Source organism: Trachemys scripta, chromosome 2, assembly GCF_013100865.1.
Source record: "Trachemys scripta elegans isolate TJP31775 chromosome 2, CAS_Tse_1.0, whole genome shotgun sequence".
Classification (NCBI taxonomy): domain Eukaryota; kingdom Metazoa; phylum Chordata; order Testudines; family Emydidae; genus Trachemys; species Trachemys scripta.
In genome coordinates this window covers 226,020,206-226,027,300 of record NC_048299.1, presented here as the reverse complement: position 1 = coordinate 226,027,300, position 7,095 = coordinate 226,020,206, and positions in this window count along the sequence as shown.

The window sequence follows — 7,095 nt, the reverse complement described above, 5'->3', positions numbered from 1 at the left end:
AAGGGCAAGCAAGCGGGGAAAAGGCAGTTTTGACAGGACACCTAGGGTGCCCTGCCAGTTCTCATCAGGGATCCACCCTCAATAAAGCTTCCCTTCTCCTATCGGTTGCGTGCTTTCCTCCCGGATTGGTCGCGGCTGACCTCGGACCGATGGGTCCTCAACACCATCCCCCGGAGCTACACCCTCCAGTTTACTTCCTCCCCGCCCCCGTTCCTCCTGGGGGACTCCTCGCACAAGGCTCTGCTTTAGCAGGAGGTGGGGCAGCTCTTGGGCCCAGAAGCGGTGGAAGCAGTACCAGGGGAGTTCAAAGGCAAGGGATACTACTCCTGCTATTTCCTTATCCCGAAGGCCAAAGGGGGGCTCAGGCCCATCTTGGATCTGCGAGGCCCGAACCAGTACATGGTGAAGCTCAAGTTCCACATGGCCTCCCTGGCCTCCATCATCCCCTCCCTGGATCCCGGGGACTGGTACGCTGCCCTCAATCTGCAGGACGCGTACTTCCACATTCATATATTCAAGGGGCACAGGCACTTCCTCCTTTTCACGGTGGGGCAGGAACACTACCAATTTATGGTCCTCCCATTTGGCCTATCCACTGCCCCCAGGGTATTCACAAAATGTATGTTGGTGGTGGTGGCCTACCTCAGGTGCCAGGGGATCCAGATTTTCCCCTATCTGGATGACTGGTTCGTCAAGGGAAGCTCCCCGTCACAGGTGCAGGATCACGTGGCACTCCTTCTGTCCACGTGCACCACTTTGGGCCTGTTGGTAAACAACACCAAGTCCACGTTAGTCCCGGTACAATGCATAGAGTTTATCGGGCGGTCCTGGACGCCTCATTGGCCAGAGCCTCCCTCCCACCAGACAGGTTCGAGACCCTGAAGGGGCTCATCGACACGGCCACAAGGTTTCCGGTGACAACAGCCAGAGTGTGCCTCCAGCTCTTGGGTCACATGTTGGCGTGCACGTATGTGGTCCATCATGCCAGACTCAGGATGAGGCTCCTCCAGCTCTGATTGGCCTCGGAGTTCTCCCAGCCCAGGGACAGAAGGGACAACGTGCTCACAGTGCCCGAGCCAGTGATCACCTACCTACGGTGGTGGTCCTCCCCAAGAAACATGCTCCAAGGGGTCCTGTTCAGGGGCACGGCCCCATCGCTGGAACTGGTGTCTGATGCGTTGGACCTGGGATGGGGGGCCCATGTGGAGAACAGGTCTGTGGTCAGCTCAGGATCTGACCCTCCTCATAAACATCAAGGAGCTCAGGGTGGTACGGCTGGCATGCAAAGCCTTCTGCTTGCACCTGGAGGGTTGGGTGGTCTGGGTCCTCACGGACAACACGGCCTCGATGTTCTACATCAACAGGCAAGGCAGGACCCAATCCTCTGCCCTTTGCCGCGAAACACTCAGGCTGTGGAACTTCTGTATAGCCCAAGACATCTGCCTACGGGCCTTCCATCTGCCAGGAACGCGCAGGCGGATCGCTTGAGCAGGGACTTCTCCTCTCAGCACAAGTGGTCTCTCCACCCAGAGGTGGTGCACAGACTTTTCCAAGTGTGGGGAACTCCCCAGGTGTACCTGTTCATGACTCGGAAGAACCGTCGCTGTCCCCGGTTCTGCTCCGGGGGGAGGCTGGGACAGGGCACTATCTCCGATGCCTTCCTCCTGTCCTGGTCAAGCCAGTTTCTCTATGCCTTTCCCCCGTTCCCGCTGTTCGGCAAGGTCCTGGAAAAGATAAAGACGGACAAGGCCCGGGTCCTTCTGATTGCCCTGGCATGGCTCAGGCAGCATTGGTATGGGACCCTCATAGGCCTGGCGGTCACCCTGCTGTGGCCGTTGCCGTCCCGCCCTGACCTGCTCTCCCAGGATCAGGGCTGCCTCCTCCACCCCAACATAGCGGCACGCCACCTCACAGCGTAGCTGCTCAATGGTTAGGTAGGGAGGAAAGGACATGTTCGGAAGGGGTTCAGCGCGTCCTCCTAGAAAGCAGGCGGCCCTCCATGCACCGAGTCTACTTGGCAAAGTTGTCTCAGTTTTCCAGATGGGCGGACAAGCGGGGTGTTTCCATGGTGGCTGCCCCGATCTAGCTTATTCTGAGCTACCTCCTTCACCATAGAGCCCAGGGCCTGTTGCCCTTGTCAGTCAAGGTGCACCTGGCGGCCATATTGGCCTTCCATCTGCTGGTGCAGGGCCACACGGTATTCTCCCATGCCTTAAGGGGTTGGATCATCTCTTCCTATATGTTAGGTCCCCAGTCCCGCAATGGGACCTAAACCTGGTTTTGGTCTGTCTCACAGGGCCTCCATTTGAGCCGCTAGCCACGTGCTCCTGGTCACACTTCTCTCTGGTTGCGATCATGTTGGCTAGGCGGGTCTTGGAACTCAGGGCCCTGACCTCCGAGCCCCCGTATGCGGTGTTTCATAAAGATAAGGTCCAGCTCCGACCACACCCTTCATTCCTCCCAAAAGTGGTCTCCGCCTAACACATGGGTCAGGACATTTTTCTGCCGGTCCTCTGCCCCAAGCCCTATGTGTCCAGTGAGGAGCGCCACCTCCACATGCTGGATGTGAGACGGGCTCTGTCTTTTTACTTGGAGCAGACTAAGCCATTCAGAAAGTCCTTGCAACTGTTCATTGCCTCGGCCGAGTGCATGAAAGGTCGGCCGATCTCCACTCAGCAGCTGTCCAACTGGATCACCTTGTGCATCCGTACCTATTATGACCTGGCAGGAATCCCTCCGCCACCAATTGTGAAGGTGCACTCGTCTAGGGCGCAGGCCTCGTTGGCTGCCTTTTGGACCCATGTCCCCATTCAGGATATTTGTAGGGCTGCCACATGGTCTTCAGTTCACATGTTCACCTCACATTATGCGATTGTCTCTCAGACCAGGGAGGACGCCGGGTTCGGCAGGGCCATTCTCCATCCTAAGAGTTTGTGAACTCCTTCCCATCTCCAACAGATATAGCTTGAAATCACCTATTGTGGAATACACATGAGCAATCACTTGAAGAAGAAAAGACAATTACCTTTTCCGTAACTGGCGTTCTTCGAGATGTGTTGCTCATGTCTATTCCACATCCTACCCTCCTTCCCCTCTGTCGGAGTTGTCTGGCAAAAAGGAACTGAGGGCGGGAGGTGCACGCAGCGCTCCTTATCCTGCGCCATGGAGGTGCCACTCCAGGGGTCGTTAGAGCGCTCCCCTACGGGTACTGCTAGGGGAAAAACTTCTGGCACCAGTGCACGTGGCAAGCACGCACACCTATTGTGGAATAGACATGAGCAACACATCTCGAAGAACACTAGTTACGGAAAAGGTAACTGTTTTTTCCTCACTGCTATAAAACTTCGAATTTTTTATCACCTTGCAGTAACAAAGGTGTTTGAGCTATTCTGAAGTAACACAATAAGGACAAGACACTTGAGTTTTAGCAGTGAGTGAAAAAGCTCAATAAATTGTCTCAAAAACAAGATCAGAGAGCAATGTGCGGACATGTATGCGCCATGGTATGAAAGCGTCATTTCTGTGTTGAAATCTTGTTGCTCAATATGTTAACAGTGACAAAGGGAGGAAGTCTGTATAAAGCACAATGGTAGATTTTCTGTTTATTAGCTTGTTTTCAACAAGAAATAAGTATTTCAAATACTATTTACATTTTACACTACTTTCAATGTTTTGTGGGCATTCAATGTTTCTTTACTAATAAACAGTATGACCTACTCTGCAGTGGAAAAGGACTAATAAAGAAATACTCGGACCATCATTCAGGGTTTTGCATACAATAGCCCTGAAATTCAACTCCGTAGAATGCTTTCTATATCATTCTGAAAACACAAAACACTTGGTTCTCTCTCCTCTAGAAAGTTGTTTTTTATCAAGTGTTATGTAATAAGTATTGTGATGATGTTTCCTAGGCAGCTTGTCATAAAGCTAAAGTGTCACTTATTATTTTTTGAGCTATAAACATCATGGACATAAGGCACTTTAGTTTTACTACGAGATAACAGCTGATTCGCAGGAAGCCGGGGAGGGGGAGGAGAAGCCGGGGGAGCATTCATGGGAGGAGTTGGAGCAAGGTGAGCTGGGGCGGGAGGAAGGGCAGGGAGCTGCTGGAGCTTTTGTTAAATTTAAAAGTCCCGTGAGGGACAACTGGTTCTAAAAGGGCTTCTAAATTTAACAACTGGTTCCCGCGAACTAGTGGGAACCGGCTCCAGCTCACCTCTGGCTTATTCAGAACATTTAATAAGAGAGATACAAAGTATTACTGTAACCTTACCCTTACATATACATCAGTCGGCCCTGGGAATTGGTGAGAATGGATTTAATAGGGCCATTACCAACAACAAGAAGGGATACCAGTATATACTGATAGCCACGGATTATCTTACAAGATGGGTAGAAGCATTTCCACTTCAAAATAAGTCAGCATATGAGGTGGCAAAGAAAATGTCCAAAATTATCATTCGCTTTGGCTATCCACAGTGGATACTGACAGGTCGCGGTTCTGAATTAAATCATGAGGTCAAGACTTATTCTTGTGGTTATTTTTACTATTTCTTCAACCACACTATCAGGTCACAGGGAGTTGACTGTGATCCTGGGCTTCATTGCCCTCATGATTTTCTTTTAATGTAAATTGTTGCTGACAAGTTTTTCTGAACAACCACACTATTTTTTCTTACCCACCAAAAAAAACTCCAACATATTATTCCAGGTAGTAATACTAAAAGATGGGATAGTAAACCACAGTAACTGCACATAAAAGCAATGTCAAATATGGGAAGGAACGTACATACAGATCTGTCCATGGGCAGCAGGTATCGCAAGCCAGGGGAGGCCTCAGCCTCCCCAAACAGCCAGGCATGGCCCTGCTCCACCCGAAGCTGCCTCCTGCTTCCTGCCGTTTCTCCCGTGGCCCCAGCCCAGGCAGGCTGCTCCTCTTCCCCAAAGCGGGCTGGGGTTAAGGATAGGGTGGGCTGGCCTGGGACTTGGGGCAGCTGGGGACAGTGCTGGGGCCCTCCAGGGCTGGGGGTGCTGTGGCTGAGTCACCTAATGCTCCGGGGCTGGGGGCACTGGGGCTGCCCGCCAGGTACTCTGGGTCTGGGGCCACGCCACCTGGCACTCCGGGGCTAGGGATGCTGAGGCCGCACTGCCCAGTGCTCTGGGGCTGGGGGCGCTGGGGCCACCCGCCTGGCACTCTGGGGCTGGGGTTGCGGCGCCTGCTGCTCCGGGGCTGGGGCACTTGGGTGGGCCATCTGGGTGGCCCAGGGCTGGAGCAGGGGGACCAGCGGCTGCAGTGAGGAGCTCGATGTTCCATCGGGGAAGAGGGGTAGAAGGAGCAGGGGAGGGGTGGAACCTTGGGCAGAAGGGGCGGGGCCGGAGGTTAGCCTCTCTGAACAGGCAGCTCACGCACTGTCCAAAGGAAAGTTTATAACAAATTTTCTTTCAGTTTAATCTGGATATGTGCAAAAAAAGGTAATAGAATGTAGCTTCACCAGCCCATACCACCCATAAACCAAAGGATTGGCTGAAAACACTAACAAATCTATCAAAAGGTAATTTTAAGGATGGGAAAATTATTGTACTAAAGGCAAGTAGAATGCACCATGCCAGAAGCTACAAATTGGTTCTAAATCTTCAAAGTTAATTTATTACTTTGCAAGTCTTTTTACCATATCACATGTGAAATGAAAAATAATCATAGCAATGCACTGTGATAGCCTTCTCCTTACACCTTTTTGATTCCGTATAATCTGTCTCAGTCAAGACATTACATTTACTTTTTTTCCCACAAACTAATCAATCACCATTTATTACAGAGGATTGTGGAAGTTGTTTGATGACACTGGGAGTACTTAGGATTAATTTCTTGATGACTTTTTTGTGTGTGTGTGATCTAAACTGAACATGACAACAAAAATGTCACCCTTTCGACTACTGTATGGCTTTGAAGCAACATTTCCAGACCAAGTCTCAGAGAATTATGTGGTAAGTGTATTTAAGTACCATCAGCTTTCATGTAAATATGTTATTCAGTGATTCTTTACTTCACAAATATAGCCCCATCTCCATTTCTTTACAAAGCCACCAAATTTCAAGGATCTCAGTGAACAATACTACAAAGAGTACTGATTAAATCTGAAATCTAGAAAGGATGCTGACATTGCACTGGCTCTTAGTAATACTTTTAAAGCACAAGAAAAACAACAAATACAGTATGCTTGAAGAAAGAGTTCTAAATATGGGAAAATAACATTTGAGGTTGGGCACTGTGTTATGTTACTGAATGCAAGAAAGATAACAAGAAAGGGATGGCCACTGCAACATACCTATTGTGGACCATACAAAGTTACCACTGCTATGGGTAAAAGAGTTAAATTGGAAACCATCTCAGGGAAACTTAGGATCTATGTACAGTATCTCCCACTTAAAGCCATTTAAAAAGCCACCAACATTAGGTGCTGAAAACAGATCAGAGGAAAATATGGAAAATCAAACTGCTTTGGGTGACATTGAGAAAACAGTCCCCTCCGAAGAGATTGGAAAAAGGGGTAGCAATGTATCTCACAAGCCTCATGACAGCAGAGTTATAAACGTGGAGGTCACAGACACAGAAGAAGAGGAGCGTGTAGTGGAAGAAGTTGCAGGCAGCACTCCAAGTCAGAATGGCTTCTGAAAGGTAATTGCTTACCGCACCTTTTTTTTTTTTTTTTTAAACAATTTGTAAACATATTTCCATTTATGAAGTATGTCAAAAGTTTTCATGTAAAAATGGCAGCATTCACAATAGTAAAACAGAGAAGAAGGAAACTGTTTGTAATGTGTGTTACCTTTTTTTTTTTTTCCGTCGTAACATGTTTACAGACCCACAAGGTTACACAGAAACTGGAGGCCAAAATGAGAAAAATCAATTTGTATAATTTTTCATTTCATGGCCTGAAGCCAAGAAGATGGCTGGGTGATGAGGTACATTTAAATAGCAGCAAACATGGATGGTGACTGGACTGATTTGTCAAATATTTTTGAAATTTTAACTCTTTTTCATATTCTGTTGTAGGTTATTGATGTGTATTTGTATTGTGTGGTCAAGAAAACAAG